Consider the following 24,983-nt stretch of genomic DNA (forward strand, 5'->3'; position numbering starts at 1 on the left):
TATATTTGCATATTCAGAATGTCAAAAAATTGAAACTAAGCATTGCTAGATTTTTTGTTATAAAATATGCAGAATTGACACTGTTTTCATGGCCTGTTTTTGAGTGGAAAACAGCAGCGGTCTTAAATTAATGCAGCGCTATCAAAAAAGAAATCTCAAGACAATTATGTGTCTATGTTGTGTGCAAAAAGTTTATTTTTATAAGGAAGATTAACTTCATAGGCAATATAGAAGGACAAGAAGATAAGTCCTTTTTTTAGGGGGTGGGGTGGGGTGTGGGTGAGTGGTTAGAGAGCTCATTCGGACTTCCAGCTCAGTCAGAACAGCTTGTACTGGGCACCATGAACCTTCATTTGCAACTACCTAAGGATTTATCTCCAGTTTTTATGTAATTTACTTTTTATTAAATTAAATTATACACTACATGAAATAAGAAAATATTGTACAGCTAAACAATAAGAACAATGAAATTACATGTCAAGTCCACATTATATGGGGGAACAATATCATCTAAGGAAAAACAAATACTTAAATAAACAAATATACCTATAGTTCCTAAATCCTGAACTCTCCTCTCATTCAGCCCTCACTAGATTCCATATCCAACAAAAAATACCTCCATATGTGAAGGCTCCATAAAGATAAATCTATTCACTTGAAATGAAACTCGACACTTGTAGAGAAATTTAAAAAAAAAAAAAAAAGTACCCCCAATTGCCAGGACATGTGCTTTCAAACAAAGTTAAATTGCCCAATCGATGTCAAGGAGATTAAGGAGGCTATTCTGTCCCTACCATCTATGAAGGCTCCGGGACCTGATGGTCTGGATGCCTTTTTTTACAAGTTCTTAATTAATCATATATCCTATATTCTGCGCAGGGCTTATGAAGCTATGTCTGAGAAGGGTCACATGTCAGATGAATTCAGGGAGGCTACTGTTGTAGTCTTATGTAAACCAGGGCGGGATGTGCAATTGTTGTTGTCCTATCATCCCATTTCACTTCTAAATTTAGATATAAAAATCTACGCCAAGATTTTGGCAAATCATTTGAAATATTGGATGCTTAATTTGATATCTCCTGATCAAGTGGGATTTGTACATGGTCGGTGTTCCATAGTAAATATTCATAAGGTACATGGTGCCTTGGAAGGCTATAAATGTACTCTTACTCTCAAATTGCACCAGACAGGGGGAGTTACTGGGATATCTCTGGGTTCGTTTCAAATCAAAATCCTGCTGTTTGCGTATGACTTTCTTCTATTGCTGTCCAATTCTAGGATAGCGTTGTCTTCAGCGCTTCAGATCTTCTCAGCCTATCAGATCTCCTCAGGGTTCAAGTTGAACTTGGACAAAACAGAAGCTTTAGATGTCATGGGTGTTCTACAGGGCAGCTAGGACAAGTTTCCGGTTAAGTGGGTGGGGGACACTATTAAATATCTGGGGATTTGGATTCACAGGACCCCGGCTATGTGGTATTCTCTTAATATCCCATCGACTATAGAAAAATTGTGCCAAAAATTGGCCAGCTGGCAGGCATTTCCTATTTCACTGCAGGGACGAATTGCAGTGGTACAAATGATTTTTGCCCCCAAATTAGTTTATCTCTTACTTATGCTCCCCTGTTATTTACATGCAAAGGACCAGCGCACTTCACAACAAATGCTACAATTGTTTCTTTGGTGTGGCAAGGAGGCGCTCTGGTCCTTGGCTACCTTGATAGCCCCAAAGGCAAAAGATGGTCTGGGGGTTCAGTACTTCGAGATGTACAATTGGGCAGCACATCTTCATTTCTTAGGAGATTGGCTGAATGCTACCTCTGAATATTTATTTATTTATTGTTTTTGTTATACCGAGTTTCATTATCAGCCAATTTTAGCTTTTTGTGCGAAACCAGAGGTCTTGAAGGGGTTTAACATTTCCTAATAATTGGTGCGGGTAAGGCGGACTTGGGTTATGCTCCCTTGATCTTTGTCTTTGTCGCTCCAGGTGTCGCAACAATTACCCCTTCGTGCAGACCCACAGTTTCCTTCCTTGGTGTTGCCCAAGACCATAACCTGTGGATCTCTTCTGCTTGGACACTTTGGTTGTTTTTGACTCTCGGGACTTACATTCATTCAAGGAATGTAGAGACAAACTGGGGTTTCAAGCTGGTCATTTTCTACCCTATGTACAAATTAGAGCACCCTTTCAGGAGCTACAGTCTGCTGGTGCCTTTGTGGGGCTACCTCTTCTTACTCTGCACTATTAAAATTGTTCCCTAATAAGTTAGGATCCCTATCACATTTATATGTGTTTTTTTCACAATGTTAAACCGTATTTCATTTATAATAAGCTCCTTTTGAAATGGAAAGTGGATGTTGGAGAAGAATTAGATGTCCTCATGTTACGTGATTGTTACACATCAGTTCCCAAAATTTCTATTAATGTAGCCCGGCATGAAGTTCAAATTAGAATGTTTTCGCCTCTATGTGCCTACAAAATGGGGCTTATGTCAGATGTTAAGTGTCTTAAATGTGAGTGTTTACAGGCATCTTTGATTCACTGTCTTTGGCAGTGTCCACCTATACAGGCCTTTTGAGATTTGATTTGTTTACAGCTTAATATTATTTTGTCTGCTGATGGTCAGTGGTCCTGTTCTTTTTGTATTCTCAGTAATGACATTGGGGGACGAGAGTGTCAATGTGGAGAATATTCTTTTTGTTTCAAGGCATGTTTGATTGCAAAAAGTGCATCTTGCTGTAGTTGCTTTAATCTGCTTCGCCATGTGGCATTCTCTCATGATTGAACTGTTTCAAATGGAATATAATTCACAGTATTGTTGTTTTTTTGGGGGGAAGAAATTGTGTCCCTTCGACGCCTAGGTGTATCTTATCTTCCCTGACTGTTATTTGTATCATTTTGGTTTTTGGATTATGGGCATGTTAAATTGGGCGGGGGGGAGGGGGCACTGAATTTTCGAGTTTGAATTGTATGTTTTGCTGTATACCTCAATAAAGATAAATTGAAAAAAACCCAAAACCAAACTAAATAGAAACGTAGACAAAAACTGAACTGGAAACCACAAGAAGCCAGACTCTGAAACTATGGAAAAGCAGAAAATCATCATTCCTCATAAAACAAACAATAAAATCAAGACATATACATTATCAGTAAAATAAAACCATACTAATAAAAAGAATAAATATTTCAAAGCAGCTGATGAATAGAATAACATTCAGTAATTTAAGTCATACTAATTTTCCAAATACCAATAAACTATATTAAAACAGCAGACACATTATACACTACCCAAAAATTAAAATTAATAATAAAAAAAAATCCCCTGCTATCCATACCTGGGATCTTTTGATTTCCAGATGCCTTTAAATTGTGGTGGATTAGCAGGGGGAGAAGATAGGGTTGTTGCTCACAAGCTCTTTTATCTCTCATAAACCTACACATGCTTACTAACTCACATACAGACATGCCCTCTCTCTCATACATACACACAGACATGCATGCTCTCTCTCTCTCATACATACTCACACACACATGCTCTCTCATACATGCACACATATACAGATGCACTCTCTCATACATACATACATACATACAGGTACAGGTATGCCCTCACTCGTACACACACACACACACACACAGAGACATGCTTTCTCCATCATACGCACACACACACAGACAGACATACTCTCTCTCTCATACGCACACACATATACAGATGCGCTCTCTCATACATACATACATACATACAGGTATGCCCTCACTCATATGCACACACAGACAGACATGCTCTTTCTCTCATACATACTCACACACACATGCTGTCTCATACATACACACATATACAGATGCGCTCTCTCATACATACATACAGGTTCAGGTATGCCCTCACTCATACGCACACACAGACAGACATGCTCTTTCTCTCATGCATACACACACACACACACACACACACAGACATGGCCTCTCTCTCTCATATATACACACACAGAGGCTGTCTCTCACTGCCCCTCCCCCAGAAGCCCAAGGCCAACAGCAACAGCCTCCTCTTTTAGTCCCCATGGCCCCTGGTGCTCTTCCTTCTGTTCCTAGCACCCGTGGCTTATGCTGCTTCTCCTACAGCTGAGCAGGGACCGAGCTGATGTTACTCCTTCCAGAGTGGGTGGGGGCCAAGCTGTTCAGCTGCTTGTTCTGGCCCCAGGCCATGCGGCTGCATCTCATTTCTCCTGTTCTTCCCTTTCCTCAACCCTCTTTAACATTTACCTCCTCTCACAAATCTCACTCACTCCATCCACAAGAAACCTAGGAGTAACAATTGACAGCCAACTCAACTTTAAACGACACATCTCCAATACAATTAAGGATGGATTCTTCAAACTCCAAACCCTGAAAAAACTTAAACCCCTTCTCCAAGCGCACGACTTCCGAACAGTCCTTCAATCAATTATCCTCTCAAAACTCGACTACTGCAACTCCCTTCTCATCGGCCTACCAGAAATCCACATCAGACCCCTCCAAGTTCTACAAAATGCCGCCGCCAGAATCATCACCAACAACAAAAAATCCTCCCACATCACACCTACCCTCAAAGAACTCCACTGGCTACCCATCACACAAAGAATCCATTACAAAACACTCACCCTCATGCACAAAAAAATACACAACAACAAAATGAACTGGCTAAACAACGCAATACATCCACACCCCACACAAAGAACCCTCAGATCCACCAACACTGGCCTCCTAGCCATCCCCAATCTCAAATCTGCACACCTCAACGCTACCCGCAAACGAGCCATAACAATAGCGGGACCCACCCTATGGAACACCCTCCCCACCTGTCTCAGAAATGAACCATCACTGCAAACCTTCAAAAAACACCTTAAAACATGGCTGTTTTTAAAAGCCTTCCCACCCGACCCTTAACCTGCCCGAACGCAACACACCTCATCCCATACTCAGTCTTCTCACCCCCCTGAATCCCTCACTCCACTACCTCCCACCCCACCTTCCCCCCTCCCTTCCCTCACCCCCCCTCCCTCCTTTATTCCTAAATTACTTTACCAACAAGTCCCTAATCCTAAATATATTTTATCAACAACACATTCATGTACATATGTTATTCCTATAACCTTTTGTTATATCCTATAACCTTTTGTTCCATGTACTACTGTTATAATATGTTATAATTGTTTTTTGGTTACCATGTTATTATGTAAAATAGGGCGGACTACGCCCTATTCTCTTGGTTATCTGGAAACCGATGTGATATCTCGATTGAATGTCGGTATATAAAAGAAATAAATAATAATAATAATACCGCATGGGCCCGGGGCTGATACTGCTGTTCTTCTGCCTCTGCTGGAAACTCTATGGCCTTTCCTTCTTCCCGCGGGATTGCGCCATGGTGATTTCTCTTCCAGGCCACACAGGCAGGAAGGAGAAGCCAAGCTGTTGCTACCTCCCGCTCAGTGGTACTCTAGGTGGCTGCCTAGTGCCTGTAGTGCTTCCACTGGCCCTGGATGCAGGAGGCGCAGGAATTTGGCTATTAACCTCCTCTCAACTATGTAAGTAGACCATGTCTCAATGATTACTTGAACTATTTGAATTGCCTGAGGTATTTATATCCCGAACTCCCTGCAAAGAAAGGGCTATGGGGGGACGGGGAAGGGGAGGAGGAGGATTGTGGGCCTCCGGGCTTAGAGAGGTGTCAGCAGATTCAATACTCAAAGAAACTTTCAGTGTTGAATCTGGCCAGGTCACATGAGAACCCATAGAGCCATCTTATTATTAAAGTTATTATTTTTAATATTATGTTATTATATTACAACATTTTATGATAGTGGATTTCTAATGTTTCACATGTTTTATTGTCTCCGCATGTTCATTATACCCATGTTTCATTGTATCCACCATCCGGCGACAGTTCAGTTTCATGTAAACCGGTGCGATATGTATCCTATACAGGAACATCGATATATAAAAGTTATAAATAAATAAATAAATAGAGCCCAGAATTGGATTTGAGATCCTTGGAATAGGAACGGCTTTCTCTTTCTTCATTTTCCCCATCATCTGCTGTTTGCCTCCTCTTAAGCCTCCGGCACGCAGGTGATGGCATCAGGGGGGGGGGGGGGGGGGAGATGGAAAGGTCCGGTATGTTCCCCTCTCCGCAGTTTTTAACCCTCTTTTCTCCTTCCTGTCTAGCTGAGCCATTACAGCAACAGTCCTTGTCCGGGCAGCACAGACCGCTCCAGAATCCTGCACATGTGCCCCTTGATTCTAGCCATCATTAGGAGTCACCATTGTACAATGGCTGGGAATGTCCTTCCTCCCTTTCTCCCGGGGATTGTGAATGCTACCTCCTCAACATTCCTGGCCCTGGTCAGCCTGAGGGGCAGAAACCAGGTACAGGAATTGGATGCAGGTCTCTTGCATACCTCACTCACATTGGGCAGGCCCTAAGATAAGAAATGAATTACGTCTTTATGAGGTCAAAGCACTAAACTGTGATAACATAGGCTGTTATCGCACATTAATTAACATGTAATAGTGGCCCGTGTAAATCACATGCAAATGGGTTTCGAGGTAAACAGCGTGCATCAAATTTCATGCAATAATGTAGTTATTTTTGCAGGAAAACTCAACTACACCTCCAAGATGTAGTTTCTCACAATAATAGTTGTATGTTGACCTTGATGCATTTTAATGTGTGTTGTTTAACTGTGCAAGCGTAGGTTATAAGGATGAATTTCAAACAAGTCCATGTGGCCCTATATACAGTATATGGCTGCACAGAGATCTAAGGCAGTATTTTATAACCTCCACATATGAAGTACATACAGATTATAAAATATGCGAATATCTATCCCCAAACATGCATGCGTATGTATGGTTATGTGCAAGTACTTTCAGTGCATTGAAAGCATGTACTTTTCCTACCTATTTTAAAAACATGTGCATGCATATTTTATGTGTGAAAAAGATCGTGACTTGCTTGCATAAAACCCTGTTTGCATACGGAAGTCGGTGTCTTGTGTAAAACATGCGCACATAATTGTAATCACCAGTTTTCTGAAACCTCTGCCAGTTCATCCGGTCCTTCTCCAGGTTATCGAGGCTCTCCTAGTTCTTCAATCTAAACTCCTCCCAGTTCACCCAGACTCCCACCTGTCAACAGTGCACAAGTTGGAAATCAATTGCGCAAGATAATTAGCAAGTGTAAAATTGCATGGCTCTTGGCCCCGCCCCGGAATGCCTCTAGAACGCACCTCTTCTCACGTGTAAATGTGTACATGAGACTGAAAAAACTGGCATACTTTTGATGTTTTTAAAATAGCATGTACGTGAGGACAAGCTACTTACACTTATATGCTAATTTTATGCACCTTTAAACAGCGTGAGATAGTGAGCCCTTGGGCAGCTGTTAAGTTTGTGCAGCCTTTCTCGTGCAAGCACAGAATAAGCCTTAACAGGCAGTGGCTGATGTACCAAGGGAAAATCTTCTGCCAAGCCAACCACCTTCCCCTGGGGCTGAGCCCGCGGGTTCGGGCAGCCGCTAGGACTTTTCAGGTCCAAGTCGAAGGTGGTGGTAAAAGGCTGGGTCATGGCAGGGGATAAGCAGAGTGAAGCCGGGACTCCGTCCAATGAGGAGCAGGCTGAAGACAAGCAAAGCTGAGGGCCCGGTCTAAGGTCAAGGCATGCTGAAGTCAAAGTGAAGTCCGGATCTGATCTGAAGTCAAGCCGAGAGAGACTAGCCAGAGGTAGAAGGTTGCAGCATGGGCAAGGAGAGGATGGGAACTGGAAGGCAGGAGAAGGACCTGGAGTGAAACAGAAACAAAGAAGGACCAAGCAAGAACGAGGAGACAAGGAACCAGGAACAAGCAGGAGTGAAAAACCAGGAACGCTGAGCAACTGGCATTGCGGAGAAGCAAGAGACCTGTTGCAAAGGTTTTGAGTGGTAGTTCTGAGCTTCATTTATACTAGGCAGGATGTGATGTCATGAAGGTTTGTTACAGGAAGTCCAAGCAGCAGGGCCTTTAAAAGGGCTCAGGAGTTGCAGGAAGTTCAGCCATGTTGTTAAGATGCCGTATGATGCTGGAGGCTATGCTGGAAGTTTTTTCAGAAGAGAAGTGAGGGGTGTTACAGCATAAATGTATTGAAAATTCACTCCATTGTAATGATCTGATAATTATGCAGCTTGTTTCCTATTGTTGTGTAGATTTGTGATGATGTTTACAATTGCTAAGTAACACATGATAAAAAAGTCAAATAATGAGTGCAAAATTTTGGAAACAGAATAGAGCCCGTTCTATGCTGTCTTAGTGCGCATTAATGCATTTGCAAACCTTGGTGCACTTTAGAAAATTGACCTCAATGAGCTGAAAATGTTTGTTGCTGTTTTTGTCTCAGAAAAACTAGGATACTTTGGAAGTTGTGATATATTTTATTGGACTAAGAAAACCAGTTCTTTATGTACATTTACTCTGTTTCCTTCTTCGGGTGTCCCTTCTTCGTGTAAAAATGTGGGTATGGCTCTCCATACACCTCCTGATTCTTGTATTTGTTACCCTGGAGAATTTTGCTATGTTAGCTAAGATCTTGCCAAATGGGATCAAGCAATTGGGAAATATAGTACAGCTGGAGTACACTGTAGATTTAATCAAAGACCTCTGGAAAATAAGAAACAGATCATGCATTAAATCAAAACAGTCCAAGATAATTAACATACCCAGAATTTGCTCCAGTTGTGTTCATTTATTGGAGCAGCCAGAATATAATTTATAAATAAATGCTAAAGAACATATACCTGTTAGCAATGTTTGACTTGGTTTTATATTTTTGTTTTCTATGTGCTTGGCATTTGTTCTTATTATATAGTGGTTTGCATTTCTTGTGATGTTTTGATTGTGTTATTACCCGCCATGATAGTGTGGATTATAAATGCAACTAACTAGCTAAATATACAAAACAAAATTACTGTAATTAAGTACCATAATGGCCAAACAGGAAACCAAAGATTAGGGCTGGTAGTGGAGTGATTGGGTCGCAGAGCTGCAAATGTGAAGATCCTGGTGCGGTTGCCCTATAAGTAGATTTCAGTGTCACACAAAGTAGATTCAATTCACCCAAAATTGTGACTTGAAAGAAATTCCTACAGAAAGTTATTTATTGACTTTGGAGAATAAAAATAATCCCATCAGGACTGCAGAAGATCCCCTATCCATCAGGGCTGCCAAGGCCTCTTGTGTGTCTTGAAGGTGGTATACTGAGACCAAGGAAGGAAGGGAAACTGGCTGCAGTTATTTGGGGGGATTGGGAGGAGAGTAAGAGAGGCTGCTAGCTACAGAGCGACCCTCACAGGAGCTCCTCCAGCTGATCAGCATGCCATTTGTGGGGGGGGGATGGGGATCAAAGCAAGGCAGAATTAGGGGCAAAAATGCAAAAAAATCAGATCATCTTGGAAAGTAAAAAAAAACAAACAAAACTGTCCATAAATTTCAGTGGGAGTTGCATAGAGGTGGCTGTGCTCCTGTTGTGTTGTATTCATAGACCCTTGGGCTGAGGCAGGATTGACGCAACGTGCAGACAGGAGCCCTGCAGGTTCCCACCATTGGCAGGCAGACCCAGATGAAGCAGAGGCTCAGCTGGAGCTTTGCCTATACCAGCCCTCGTTCCCCTCGGGCTGAGCTTTTGGGTGCTGTGGCCAGCAGATCTTTAGGTGGGGGCCTCTGCCGATGGCATACGAGGTCATTGTAGAGTAGCTGGGTAGGCAGATGGAGGTCTGACATATCTGGAGGCAGGCAGTGGTCAGTGGCAGGCAGTGGTCAAGCATATCTGAGATCAGGCCGAGGTCAAACCAGGTATCCATCTAATGGAAAAGGAGGAATGGGTAGGAAGGCGAAAAGAAGAACAGGCAGGCAATGAGGAAGAGGCAGAAGAGCTGAAGACAAGGATGCTGGAACTGAAGATCCAGACGTTGAAAGCAACACACCTCTACTCAGGGTAGTGGAACCTGCTGCTGAGGCAAAGAAGTGGAGGTCAGGGGGGACTTTTATAGGCTTGAATGTGGGAGGTCATGGAGCTGTGCCGCGGGGCTTTTCACACTGCGGGCTCTTTAAGTTCTGCAGCATCGGACATGTGCACGCCTTAGAGGAGCACAGCGGTAGGGAGTCTGCAGCGTTTAGCCACGAGGTATGCCAGTGGTATGTTACCGCAAAGAGGAGCGGCACCCTGCCACGAAGATGTGTCGCCGCGCCTGGAGCCCAGCCAGAGAGATGAGGGCAGCAGCTTGCAGGGTTAGTCCATGGACCGTTGAACGCAACCTGCTGCAGTTCTACTAGTAAAGACTATGGGGTAGATATAAAAACATACAAATAAATAGCACTTGAAGATAGGTTTTTTTTGTTTTGTTTTTTTTAATATCTCACTATACCATGATGATATATAATTTTTGCTTCTTATATCAGGACCTTCATAACCCTCCTACGTAGGTTACTTAATGATTTTTCACCTTCTTGCACATATGGGTCCTATTTAATGATCGGTCCACAATTATCCAATTTTTTTTTTTTTGTTTTTTAGAATATTTGCATATAAAAAGGTAGGAAAAAACCTTCCCTGTATTATTGAAGGAAAGCAGCCTAGGGCTTAGAGTGTAATTCCACCGTCAATCTCCTTAAAGTCTTCTGAGATGGCAAACCAGATGTGTGGCACAGCATTCCATTAGCTCTTGTCCAGCTAGTGTTACAATTTATTTTTTGGTAAATATAGGATCAATATGCTTTTCAATAAGGTGGAAATGTGCCCGGGATCCAAGATGGCTTCCGACTAGAAGGACGTGTGAGAGGAGTCTTCCTGAGTTTGGAAGAATTACCTGAAAAGAATGCCGCATACTGAGCGGAAGGGGAAAATCAGAGTGGAGACCCCGACTACACCGATTCTTACCCCTTCTCAACCGTTAATCGGGGGATTCTTCACACTGCGTAGCGCTGGAACCCTGGGAGAAGTGTCTGCTGTCGGCGTCGGGGTGGAGCAAACGCCGGCGCCGCTGGACCTCCACATCTCGCTGAGCCCTGGAGCTCCTGTGATGCCTCTGCCACCTCAGCTCGCGCAGACCCCGGATTTGGGCGTGACTAACCGACCAGAGAAGTCGGAGCTTACCTGAACCCATTGGGGGGAATCTGAGGGAAGAAGGAGCGAGACCCAAGGCCAGTGGAAGTGGTGGTATGTTTGGAGGAGATCCACTGACCTCTACACCGGAGGAACAGAATGACCGGGCAGCGGCCCCAATACAGAGGCAGGAACGCCGTCTGCAAGGAACAGTGAGTGGAATTACTATCTAGAGCGAATTTCAGACACCAACCATAACACTGGAGAATGTATGGTCTGTACTAATAGATTTAAAATCATCTATTGTGAGTTTAGACACGACTTTGTTGGATACCACAGAATCGTGTGGTACAGATAGATCCAATGGTAGCAGCGCATACTGAGAAATTACAGAGCCTTGAAAATCGGGTCAGTCAGATGGAAAAAGTCCAAGCAGGATTGATCCAAGGTGACTTGGTGAACAGTAGGAAAATCGAGACTATGGAAAATCAAGCAAGATATAAAAATCTAAGGATACTTAACTTTCCCAGTGTTAAGCTTATATCTCCTTTTGAGCAGAATAAAAAATATATGGTTGAAAATTTACAGCTACTTCTGGATGAAATTCCATCAATAGCGAAGATATTCTTTGTGACAATGGGCAAGAAAAAGAATAATGATACTCAGAAAAGAGATACCCAACAACATAATTTGAATAATATTACTGCTTTTTTGGAACAAACAATGGATGAGCAAGTTGAATACTGTGGAACTTTATGTATAAGATTTGTGCATGCTATAGATAGAGATAAAATTTAAAAAATGTTTCTTAGAAATAGAGATAAACCATATTTAGGGCAAAAAATCTGGACTTTTCCTGACATAACTAGAACTACACAAATACATAGGAAGAATTTTCTTCAGATGAGCCAAGAGGCCAAGAACCTCGGGGCTCAGATAACAACTTATTACCCCAGTAAATGTGTAGTAAAGTACAAAAGTGAAAGGTTTGTGTTTTTTGAACCTCTTGAGTTGCGTAAATTTCTTGACGCATGTTTACCTAAAGATACCACTGTATCCTGATCATGGGAGGTAGTAATGAGCGTTATCACCTTCTAATACTTTATCTGGTTTTCTTGTAATTTGCTCTAATGTTTAGCATTTTGGATCTCCCTATTACTTTATAACGGGATTATTACCTTAAGGTGTATAAGGCTATGAGGTGGATGTTATTCCTGAATTTTTTTTTTCTTCTTGTTAATTTTATGTGATCAGCCAATATGTATGGCTTATGTGTATTGTATAATTTAACCCATTCAGTGACAAGCTGTAATTGCTGTCTATTATGATTAAAAGCATAATATCCCGGTTAAATTAGCCAGATAGGTATATCTGGCTAATTTATCTAGTCACTCAGTGGCTGAATATGGACCCCCCTTTGTAACTAACTTGTTAATGTTTAAAGAAGTTATGTGCATGAAATTAGCATATACACATATTAGTAGTTTGTATTCTCATTCATGCTATTTTGTAAACATTAAAAGGATGTGTGTAATTTTGGTTTTGCACACATATTTCCCTGTGCAGAAAAGGGACAAGCTAGGGGCATTCTAGGGTGGGGCCAAGAGGTGTGCACATAAATTGCTATATTATAAGAGATTTATGCAAATACATAAGGCTATTTATTCATGCAATTTTACACCTGATAATTAACTAGCACAATTGATAACAGACTCGCATGTTGTCTACTGCTTTTGGGTGAGAAGTCTGGGTGAACTGGGGGCAGTTCTGGGTGAAATAGGAGGAGAAGTCTGGGTGAACTGGAGACAGACTGGGTGAACTAGTGGAAGTATTAGCAAACTGGTGATTTCAAGTACGTGGGCATATTTTGTATTTATATTTTGCATATGATGTGCCCACGAATGCCGGTCTAAAAAAGCTTTTTAAGTAAATGTCGGGCCGATTCAGTATGGTGCACTCGGCTGAGCGCACCTTTAGCCCCGGTTTGGCCGTGCATTTTCCACGCGCTATTTTTACCCCTTATACAGTAAGGGGTAATAGCGCATCAAAAACGCGTGGCCAACCCCCCCGAACCTAATAGCGCCCGCAACATGCAAATGCATGTTGATGGCCCTATTAGTTATTCCCACGCGATACAGAAAGTAAAATGTGCAGTGAAGCCGCACATTTTACTTTCAGAAATTAATGCCTGCCCAAAGGCAGAAGTTAATTTCGGCCGGCACAGGGAACGTGTACAGAAAAGCAGAAAAAAACTGCTTTTCTGTACACCCTCCGACTTAATATCATAGCGATATTAAGTCGAAGGCCTCCAAAAATAAAAAAATTTTAAAAAATTAAAAATCTGCCCGCATCCCATGAGTTGGAAGATGGATGCTCAATTTTGCTGGCGTTCTTTTTCCGAACCTGTGGTTGTCAGCGGGTTCGAAAACCAATGCCGGTAAAATTGAACGTCGGCTTGTCAAACCCGCTGACAGCCGCCACTTCTGTCAAAAAGGAGGCACTAGGGATGCGCTAGTGTCCCTAACGCCTCCTTTTACCGTGGGCCCTAATTTGCATATCTTTATTTACTGAATCGCGTGCCCAGGAGAGTGGCCTGGGCGCTTACCGGCTCTCCCGCGCATATTACTGTATCGGCCTGTGTGTAAATTAGGGTTTTACGTGTGTATGCTTATAAATTAGGTAGAGAAAGTAAGTGTTTGCAATACAATGCAAATATTTGCACATTTATTTATTTATTTATTTATTTATTTATTTATTTATTTAACAGTTTTTTATACCGACCTTCATAGTAAATAACCATATCGGATCGGTTTACATTTAACAGAGGGTATAACTGAAGGAACAATTCAGGTAAACAATAGATAACAATAGATAGGAATAAGTCAAAGTTACAATCAACGGGAATCGAGAACTTGGAAGCTTAAACAAGCTGGAAAGAAGATAAAGGCAGGTAATTATTATAAAAGATACGATAGTGAGTACGGGTTAAAGCTTGAAGGTCCTTCAACCTGGCGGTGTCAGAGTCCATAGTTCATGAAGATAAATGCCAAAGGCCGGGTGAGAGTTAAGGGCCATTAGTGATTGTCTGGTGGATCGGAGAAGGCTTGGTGGAAGAGCCATATATTGAAACATACAAGCATATGTTGAAGGGGGCGGATATACACGAATTTATAATCTGCACGGACCATATACCGCAGATTATAAGAACCTAAGAACATAAGAAATTGCCATGCTGGATCAGACCAAGGGTCCATCAAGTCCAGCATCCTGTTTCCAACAGAGGCCAAAACCAGGCCACAAGAACCTGGCAATTACCCAAACACTAAGAAGATCCCATGCTACTGATGCAATTAATAGCAGTGGCTATTCTCTAAGTAAACTTGATTAATAGCCGTTAATGGACTTCTCCAAGAACTTATCCAAACCTTTTTTGAACCTAGCTACACTAACTGCACTAACCACATCCTCTGGTGCATCCATGTACACATGGAACAGTGTGGAGATCTTTGAAAGTTATCCTTTTAGTAAATAATCCTGTACAGATGGCAATACAAAAGTGTTATATGAAACTTTTGTTCTGTAGCATAGAGAGCCAGTGCATAGACTACAGACTATCACCTTGTTAGCTGGGCTGTGTGTAAACCGTAGTGCAGATCCTTTGGGTTGAACCACTATTTACTTTAAGAATCCTGCAAGACGTGCCGGCATTATCTCTCAGGCTTAGAGTTGCCAACTTGCCCCCAGATCAGCCGAATGGACTTCTATTCAGTCTTGGGTTAACCCATTCAGTGCTCTAAGAAAATCAGAACTACAAACCATGCAGGCAATGGTGCAAAACCTATTCAGCTGACCTGGAGGCGAGGGGGGAACACTACTCCCATTACTTTGGATTCTTACAGCTCAACTCAGCTGGGTCCTGTTTACAGTAGGGTTTCTCTCACCCTTTGCAGGCAGGAAAAACTTAAAAAAAAAAAAAATACTGCGGCCCAAAAGATTTGCTTTACTGGGTTAGTTTTATTTGTCTGTCTTTCCTGGCCCTCCCCTATCCTGCCATCCTCCCCCCAAAAAAGTCTGCAGTTTGGTATTTGGCTTTTAAATGTTGTTTGTGCTAAAATATATGTAACATTTTATTTGTGCTTAAAATAATGTTCATACCGAGGCAGCGTATGCTTTATCCTGTTTCTGAACTGTTACGGGTTAACGACGGCTTACTGCTTTACCGGTTGGCTCGCTGAGAATTTATCCTCATGCTAATCACCACTCCCTCTGCAGAATAAATATTAATGTTTTAAACACAAGTAATGTTAGGGGATAGTAAGAGGCTCGTTGGCTCTCTGTATTCTTTGCTTACAAGGAAAGACCGGAAAAATGTCTCATTCTTTCCTGATATCCAGTTACAGATTCCTTTATTTTGATCATCTGCTACAGTAAGACTTTTTTTTTTTTTTTCCCCCTTCAGAAACTTGTTTTGTAACAATGCAAAATACTCCAGTTGAACCTGAAGGTGGAAACTTGATGTGTGCAATGAGATTCTTCACTTGCTGCTGCTGTCCGCTGCCCTTCTCTGTGCTCCTCCCCCCCCCCCCCTCCCCAGCAAAGGTTCAGGATTTCTTTAGATGGAGCCCGGGGATTCCCTTGGATCGATTCTGATAAGACTGTGACAGCAGGCCACAAGGCTTCCTTCTCTTCCCAGGACTCAGATCGAATGCCCATAGGCCATCGCTTGCACGGTCTTCCCAGAGCTTTTCCTAGCAGCGCGCTCTGCACAGAGGAACATTTAGTCAGAGGCCAGGCGCACTCTTACCTAACGAAGGGATCGGATCCCACTGTGAAACAGATTCTGTGTTTGATCCTCAGACCTGATAGATAGGAATCCGTGCAAGAAACTGTTCTGCATCTATTCCTTCTGATCCAGGATTAGTTTCTGTGCACATGTCATGCTCAGAAAGTTTCAGAGTTTTTCTGTGTCTTTTTGGCTGCCGTTCCTAATATTTTTTTTAGCCGTGAGCCAGTTCCATCTGGATGCTTCATTCCTTTGTTAGTAAGTAATGCCCGTTAAATGAAACTGTTACAGTACTTTAAATATTCCAAATGTCTTTATTAGCTGAAAAGACGAATTTTCGCAGTCTGACAGGGAGACAAGTAAATATTAAATTGAACAAACACTACTCGGTTCTTGTGTCAAATTGTTTGCATGCATTCATATATATCACGTAGTAAATTCTGTTCTTCTTTTTATCTGGCAAGAGTGTGGTTTGGATTCTAGAGAATATTGTGTTAAACCTTTTAAGTGCTTAGTCACCCAGGGGTGGAGCCGGAATGAAATGAACAGGATCCTCGTTGCTTCTTGCTACTTTTCTGTTCAGAGTGCACCTTTGAAGGGGGGTCGGTTGAGGTAGATTCTCTCCCAAAAAGTACTGGACAGAAGCAGGTGTTGCGTGCATTGGGGTTTCTGCGAAACAGAAATCCAAACAGTAGGCCGAATATCCCCGGTGCCATAGAGAAAACAAAGTGAGCAATGAAATTCACATTGGCAACCAAGTGAAAATGGAGCTTCCACAAAGAGAAAGGAAATGTAAGATTTTATTCCTAAGTGTAGGGCAGTCCCACAGCTACAACCACCCCATTCTCCCAGGCATGGCTGTATCTGTGGGACTGTCTTAGAGTTGGATTACAAATCCTTTTACTTGTCCCATACTCCTAAAGTGACCTATCTCTAGCATAAAGTGATGTTTATTAGAGATGTGAATCGGAACCAGAATCGGATCCGATATCTGTTCCGATTCACATCTCTAATGTTTATTGGAGGCTTAATTTCTATGTGGATTTCAAAAGTGCAAATTATATTCAAATTTCATTTTTTTTTTTATCTTGTCTTGGCCTATCTTCATCTTCATGGGCTGTATTTTAGTGCCTTTGCCAAAATAACTTTTAAGAATAATGTCCATTTTATCCACAGTTTACCTACCTTGATTGATTAGAGGAAGAAAGATATTATAGTATTCCAAAAGACTTGCCAGTGAATGGCGGTTTATATTCCTGCATGTGTTAATATCTATCCCAAAGGGGAACATTTGCAGCCTCGGGGCTGGCCAGCACGTTCCAGTACTTGTCTTCAGGCTGAAGAAAATCCAAGGCGAATTAATTTTGCAGGCTTCAAAGGGAAACCTTCATTCACTTAGAATGTTGATGTATTTGCAAATCAAATGAGATAAGGAGCTTTGCCACAAAGATAGCAGTTTGACAATAAGGAATCATTTTCAGAGGCAAGTTATACGTCATTGACTAACATTTGCTTTTTGATGACTGAATAATAAATCATTGTGAGATGCCTATGCAAAAGATTTATCCTAGTGTAATGGACCTTCCAGTATCGTTACTAGTAAGCTGTGGATGAACTCTTAGTGCAGCTGTATCAATATAGGTTAGAGAATGAGGAAGGTTACCATTCAAATGCAGCCCCTCCTTTCGATGGAGCTGGAACGGCTGTCCTCCTGGAAAGTAATACACGCAGCTCTCTACCAAGAAACTCTGGGCAGCCCCTTATGCTTTGCTGAGAATTAGGAGTTAGAAGGAGCATTTCTTATGTTGCATTTCCAGGCCTACTTGAGGGGAACCAGGCACACCCGATCAGGGTGGGACGTGATTCCAGTCCACTAACTAGCTGGTTAGGAGTTCCCTCTGAGTTGATTTTTGTTTGTTTGTTTGTTTTCACTTTTCTGTGGTAGGAGCCCTGTGAGACCCTGGGTACAACCTGGATTCAGGGCCATGGGAAGCCCTGTGACTGGGGCTGCCCAGGTTAGGGAAGATCTGCTCCTCCACACCCTCAATGAGGAAGCAGCTATGGTGGTGACCTGCTGCAAGGAGGAACTCCGGTGTTAAATTTTGTTGAAGAGGAAGGACTTTGGTTTTTGAGATCTTAGTAGGAAGATTTTTTTGGCTGCCCTTTCTTTCTGGTTCTGGAGCAGTGAGAGCTCTCTGTTCCAAGTGGATTCCTCCCGTCAGGGATCCCAAGAGAAAGAGAATAAAAGATCACCTAACTGTGAGGAAAGGCACGTTTGAGATCATTGAGGTCTCCCACCAGGAGCCTTCATACCCTGGGGAGAGAGAGAAATTTGACTTCCTGCGCAGAGACTGCTTTACCATTTTACCAGTTTTGGAAGGGGTTTTTCGTATCCAACCAAAGGACACCCTGCCCACCTGGGAATCCACTCAGCCAAGCCCTGGAGGGTGAATGTTTTCCTTGCCCTGGTGTTGAGATTCATGCACGGACAGTGGAAACAAAAAACTGTAAGAGAGAGAAGACGTAGGTGGTGCTGAGGATTTTGTTGTTATTGACATCTCATAACCTGATTGCCCATCAGTAAAGACTTTTAATTTAGACACTAAATCAGTGACTCCAGTGTGTTTCTTGGGCACATACAGCACACAATCACAACATTTACACCACTACCAAGGATCAGGAAGTACAAGAGTCACCCTCAACACTCTAGACCTTGGAAGGGTTTCTTTTCCCTCCATCAAAAAGAATCCAATACAGGGATGGAACTATGTATTCAGCTAGGCCTAGGTTCCACCCTCAAAGAGATTCATAATCTTTTAAGGTTTTTTTAGAGTATAATCCTCACCCGGGGATGAGGTTGCACTAGTAGAATATTTTTTATTTTTCCTTATTTTAAAATTCCCTTATTCAGGGTTAAATTTAATTTACAGAATTCAATACAACTCCATCCCCAAAATAATAAAACAAAAAGCATATCATTGTTTCAGACATGGAAAGACTTGAAAAAAATGCCTTGGCTCTATTTTTCTTATTGTTTATTTGGTAAGTGTTCTTTGTTTGGAACATTGCTTTGGCTTCTCTGAATACTGAAAAAGAGTTCTGCCCCAAATTGTAATTGTGTATTATCGTAGGTATTAGCTTACTTTAATGTGCTGTTTATTTGATTTTCACTTCCTACTTTGCAGATGTAAATTTTTCCTTTCCAAAATACTGATAATACTGATAGGCTTTCTTGCTGAAATAAAACAATTTTGATTCATGATATTTACATGCTTGTTTCCAAGTCTGAAATCATTCCATTTGATGGACCACCACCAAGGACATCTATTAGAATTCTCTTCAGTTTACCCGAACTGTGTTTGTGTTCCATGGCTCCTTCCATTTGGATAATTATAATTGAAGAATCAAATATGTCTGGATCCTCTTGTCAGACTTTGGCAAACACCTTTTTTAAAATCATAACTGGGATAAGAACATAAGAACATGCCTATAACTGGGTCAGACCAAGGGTCCATCAAGCCCAGCATCCTGTTTCCAACAGTGGCCAGTCCAGGCCATAAGTACCCTGCAAGTACCCAAAAACTAAGTCTATTCCATGTTACCGTTGCTAGTAATAGCAGTAGCTATTTTCTAAGTCAACTTAATTAATAGCAGGTAATGGACTTCTCCTTCAAGAACTTATCCAATCCTTTTTTAAACACAGCTACACTAACTTCACTAACCACATCTTCTGGCAACAAATTCCAGAGTTTAATTGTGTGTTGAGTGAAAAAGAACTTTCTCCGATTAGTTTTAAATGTGCCACATGCTAACTTCATGGAATGCTCCCTAGTCTTTCTATTGTCCGAAAGAGTAAATAACTGATTCACATTAACCCGTTCTAGACCTCTCATGAATTTTAACACCTCTATCATATCCCCCCTCAGCCATCTCTTCTCCAAGCTGAAAAGTCCTAACCTCTTTAGTCTTTCCTCATAGGGGAGCTGTTCCATTCCTTTTATCATTTTGGTTGCCCTTCTCTGTACCTTCTCCATCGCAACTATGTCTTTTTTGAGATGCGGTGACCAGAACTGTACACAGTATTCAAGGTGCAGTCTCACCATGGAGCAATACAGAGGCATTATGACATTTTCCGTTTTATTCACCATTCCCTTTCTAATAATTCCCAACATACTGTTTGCTTTTTTGACTGCTGCGGCACACTGAACCGATGATTTCAATGTGTTATCCACTATGACGCCTAGATCTCTTTCTTGGGTGGTAGCTCCTAATATGGAACCTAACATTTTGTAGTTATAGCATGAGTTATTTTTCCCTATATGCAACACCTTGCACTTATCCACATTAAATTTCATCTGCCATTTAGATGCCCAATTTTCCAGTCTCAGAAGGACTTCCTGCAATTTATCACAATCTGCTTGTGATTTAACTACTCTGAACAATTTTGTATCACCTGCAAATTTGATTAGCTCACTTGTCGTATTTCTTTCCAGATCATTTATAAATATATTGAAAAGTATGGGTCCCAATACAAATCCCTGATGCACTCCACTGCCCACTCCCTTCCACTGAGAAAATTGTCCATTTAATCCTACTCTCTGTTTCCTGTATTTTAGCCAGTTGGTAAACCACAAAAGGACATCGCCTCCTATCCCATGACTTTTTAGTTTTCTTAGAAGCCTCTCATGAGGGACTTTGTCAAACGCCTTCTGAAAATCCAAATACACTACATCTACTGGTTCACCTTTATCCACATTTTTATTAACCCCTTCAAAAAATGAATCAGATTTGTTAGGCAAGACTTCCCATGAGTAAATTCATGTTGACTGTGTTCCATTAAACCATGTCTTTCTATATGCTCTTTAGATTTTGATCTTTAGAATAGTTTCCACTATTTTTCCTGGCACTGAAGTCAGGCTCACTGGTCTATAGTTTCCAGGAACGCCCCTGGAGCCCTTTTTAAATATTGGGGTCACATTGGTAACTCTCCAGTCTTCAGGTATAATAGATGATTTTAATGACAGGTTACAAATTTTAACTAATAGATCAGAAATTTCATTTTTTAGTTCCTTCAGTACCCTAGGATGCATACCATCCGGTCCAAGTGATTTGCTACTCTTCAGTTTGTCAATCTGGCCTACTACATCTTCCAGGTTCACAGTGATTTGGTTCAGTTTGTCTGACTCATCACCCTTGAAAACCATCTCCGGAACTGGTATCTCCCCAACATCTCATTAGTAAACACAGAGGCAAAGAATTCATTTAGTCTTTCTGCAATGGCCTTTTCTTCCCTAAGAGCCCCTTTAACCCCTCCATCATCTAATGGTCCAACCGACTCCCTCACAGGTTTCTTGCTTCGAATATATTTTAAAAAGTTTTTATTATGAGTTTTTGCCTCTACAGCCAACTTCAGTTCAAATTCTCTCTTTGCCTGTCTTAGCAATGTTTTACACTTAACTTGGACAATGCTTATGCTTTATCCTATTTTCTTCAGATGGATCCTTTTTCCAATTTTTGAAGGATGTTTTTTTGGCTAAAATAGCCTCTTTCACCTCACCTTTTTAACCATGCTGGTAATCGTTTTGCCTTCCTTCCACCTTTCTTAATGCGTGGAATACACCTGGACTTGCGCATCTAGGATTGTATTTTTAAACAATGTCCATGCCTGCTTAACACTTTTAACCTTTGCAGCTGCACCTTTCAGTTTTTTTCTATTTTCCTCATTTTATCAGTTTCCCTTTTGAAAATTTAATGTTAGAGCTGTAGATTTACTTATTGTCCCTCTTCCAGTTATTAGTTTAAATTTTATCATGTTATGATCACTATTGCCAAGTGGCCCCACCACCGTTACCTCTGTCACCAAATCCTGCATTCCACTAAGAATTAAATCTAAAATAGCTCCCTCTCTTGTTAGTTCCTGAACCAATTGCTCCATGAAGTAGTCATTTATTACATCCAGGAACTTTATGTCTCTAGCAAGTCCTGATGTTACATTTACCCAATGTTGGGGTAATTAAAATCTCCCATTATTATTGCACTGCCAAATTGGTTAGCTTCCCTGATTTCTCTTAGCATTTCTGTTATAAATCTGCTGCTCGGAGTTAGCAATCTGTTATCGAGCTCCTCCTGTAGAGGGAGGAGTTGGCAATCTGTTATGGATCTCCTCCTAAAGAGGGAGGAGTTAACAATCTGTTGTTAATCCCTGCTGCTAGGAGTAGCAATCTATAGGAACTGCTCCCCAGAGGCGGAGTGAGAATCTGTAATACCTTATCCTGCCACAGGGAGGCGTTGGCAATCAGTTATAAGTCCGCCAGGGAGTTAGCAATTGGTTATGGATCACCCTGCCAAGGGGAAGAGCTAACAGTTGTAATACTCCGTAGGTGGAGTTAGTGTTCTGTAGTGGGTTGACTTCCCAAGAGGGGCAGTCATATAATACTGCTCTAGTAGTGTAAGGAATGAACACTTGAGGTAAATTGGTGAATTCTTGGGCCGATGGCAGATGACAGCACCTTCAAGAGGATGTCCTGAGAGGAACCATCGGCTAGGCTGGAGTATGGAGACAAACACAGATAGTTCTTTATTAGACAGGAAGTAGAACCACCAGAGGTGGCAGTAGTGAGCTGATGTGCCCGGGAGAGCTGAAGTCCTTCTGATACTGGAATTGCAATCTCTGGGTTGCTGAGCTGTAGAGAGAGGCTATAGGTAGTGAGTAGCCAGGGTATGCTGGATACATAACCAGTAGTAGATGATACACTCACAATTGTAGATATCTGTAGTGGCTTCTATGCAGAGCGTCTTCAGTATATTCAGGAACAGGAGCCGCAGGCGAGTGCTGGTTCCTATGTGCAGTCTGGAATGAGAACTCACAATATCTGTGTATGAGATGGCTTATGGAATGGAAGAGAGTCTTTGGAGGGTTTTAGGAACATAGGCCCTCATTGAGCGAGTACCGGTTCCTATCTGCAATCTATAATAGTAATGCACAGATATAGATATATAAAAGCTTCTGATATAGAAGAGAGTTGAGAAGGGATTTAGGAACATGGGCCCTCATGGAGCGAGTACCGGTTCCTATCTGCAGTTTATAATAATGACTCGTGATCTCCGTACCTGTGATAACGTCTTAGACAGAAGGGAGTCTTCGGAGATTAGGAATATAGGCCCTCATGGAGCGAGTACCGATTCCTATCTGTAATAGAACTCACTGTGTTCACGTCTGCGATCGCTTCCAGGTAGTAAGGAGTCTTCTGAGCATTCAGGGACGTAGGCCCTTGAGGAGCGAGTACCGGATCCCGTCTTAGCAATCTGAAATCAAGAAGAGAGAGCAGGGCCCCCGAGGAGCAGGTACCCCTAGGTAAGGTGGTGGAGACAGAGCAGCGGAGGATGAAGCAGGTTGGAATGATCCCTGCAATCAAACCCCTTGCTAACTCAATTCGTAGTTGCAAGCAAAAACCTTTTAAGGTGGAAGCGGATGCTGTCACTATGGGGGGACGCCCCCGAGGTTCGCGCCCTTGCCGGTACAAACTCTGGAGTGTGTGTGCGCGCCTTTACGTCATCAGGAATATGGCGGATCCGCAGCGTCAGGCCAGCCCGGGGATTCCAGGAAGTATGGCGAGGAGAAGCCACAGCAGCAACTGTCCATAAGACCCGAAGGAAGTCGCCTCTAAGGTAGAGAGGGTGGGGCGAGAACAGGCACAAATGCAACAATTTCATCATCTGTCTGACCATTTTGTCCAGGTGGACAGTAGTATACTCCTATCACTATACTCTTGCCCAACACACATGGGATTTCTACCCTTATAGATTCTACTGAGCATTTAGTCTCTTGTATGATCTTTATCCTGTTGGACTCTATACCCTTCAGGACATAAAGGGCCACACCCCCACCAAGTTGATCCTCCCTATCATTGCGATATAATTTGTACCCTGATATAGCACTGACCCATTGGTTATTCCTTTAACCAGTAGGACTCTCAGAATGTTGAGTTTTCATTTGTATGTCACATGCTTTTGAGATCCTGAAGTAGATGCAAGTTTTTCAAAGTGTACGATACCTCTAAATGCCAGGAGAAAGGTACAGATAAACTCTTTGGAGTTGGCAATTTCCCATTTTTATTCTTATTGGATTAGTATGTCAAGGTTAAAAGTTTGTTTTAGGCAGATACCCTCTGTTCCTTTTATATCACTTTTCTTTCTGGTCCGCCCTGCTCCAACTTTATGTGAGTTTGATTCCCAGCAGGGGTGTCATTGGCACTGGGCACACAGGTCCCATGCCTCAAGTCTGAGTCTTCAGCCACTGGCAGAGTGAAAGAGGCCCTGCAAGGCTGCTGGTAATTCCCTGCAGTTTGTCAGCCAAAGAAGAGGACCTTCAGGGATGCTAGCATTTCCCTGCAGCCAATTAGAAGGCCCTGCGGGGCCACCAGCATTTCCTGAAGCTGGCAACCCAAGAGGCTCTGCAGGACTGTCAACATTTCCCTGCAGCCAGCCACCAAGGAAGAGGACCTGCAGGGCTACTGGGGTTTCCTGCTGCCGATGGCCCAGGAGGAGGCCCTGTGGGACCCTGGACATTTTGTGCAGCTGAGAATGAGGCCTTGCAGGGTCACTGGAGTTTCCTGCGGCTGAGAAAAAGGGGAAAGTACAGAAAGTACACTAAGATCACCTTCATCATCTCTTTATTGTCTGGCTTTGCCGTAGCCTGGGCGTCACCTGTATGGGAGTGTAATGATCCCCTAATGAGGAACCTGGAGGAATTCCTCACATAGCTCAGATGTATCTTCGATGAACCGGTCGCTGATTCTCGGTAGTCTTAGAACTTCTATGGCTCAAGCTAGGGGCCATGTCCACTGGTGACTATCCCATCTGATTTCAGACTATAACGGCTGAATTGTGCTGGAATGAAGAGAGCCTCACAGCTATCTTTTGGCAAGACCTAGACAAGCATATCAAGAATGAGCTTGCAGGATGAGATGTGCCTACTGCTCTTGAAGATCTCATCACCTTGGCTATCAAAATTGATGTCCACTTCCAGGCGTATGCCAGAGAAAAGGATGCCTACCGATGGCACCTGAAGCTGGCCCCCAGCTAAAG

General features: G+C 42.3%; 1 protein-coding gene across 1 annotated transcript in view; it reads left to right on the top strand.

Moving 5' to 3' along the window:
• Positions 1 to 24,983, top strand: part of ADAMTSL3 (ADAMTS like 3) — a 412,023-nt gene that overhangs the window by 57,798 nt on the left and 329,242 nt on the right.

This window comes from Rhinatrema bivittatum, chromosome 13 (assembly GCF_901001135.1).
Source record: "Rhinatrema bivittatum chromosome 13, aRhiBiv1.1, whole genome shotgun sequence".
In the NCBI taxonomy this organism is placed as follows: domain Eukaryota; kingdom Metazoa; phylum Chordata; class Amphibia; order Gymnophiona; family Rhinatrematidae; genus Rhinatrema; species Rhinatrema bivittatum.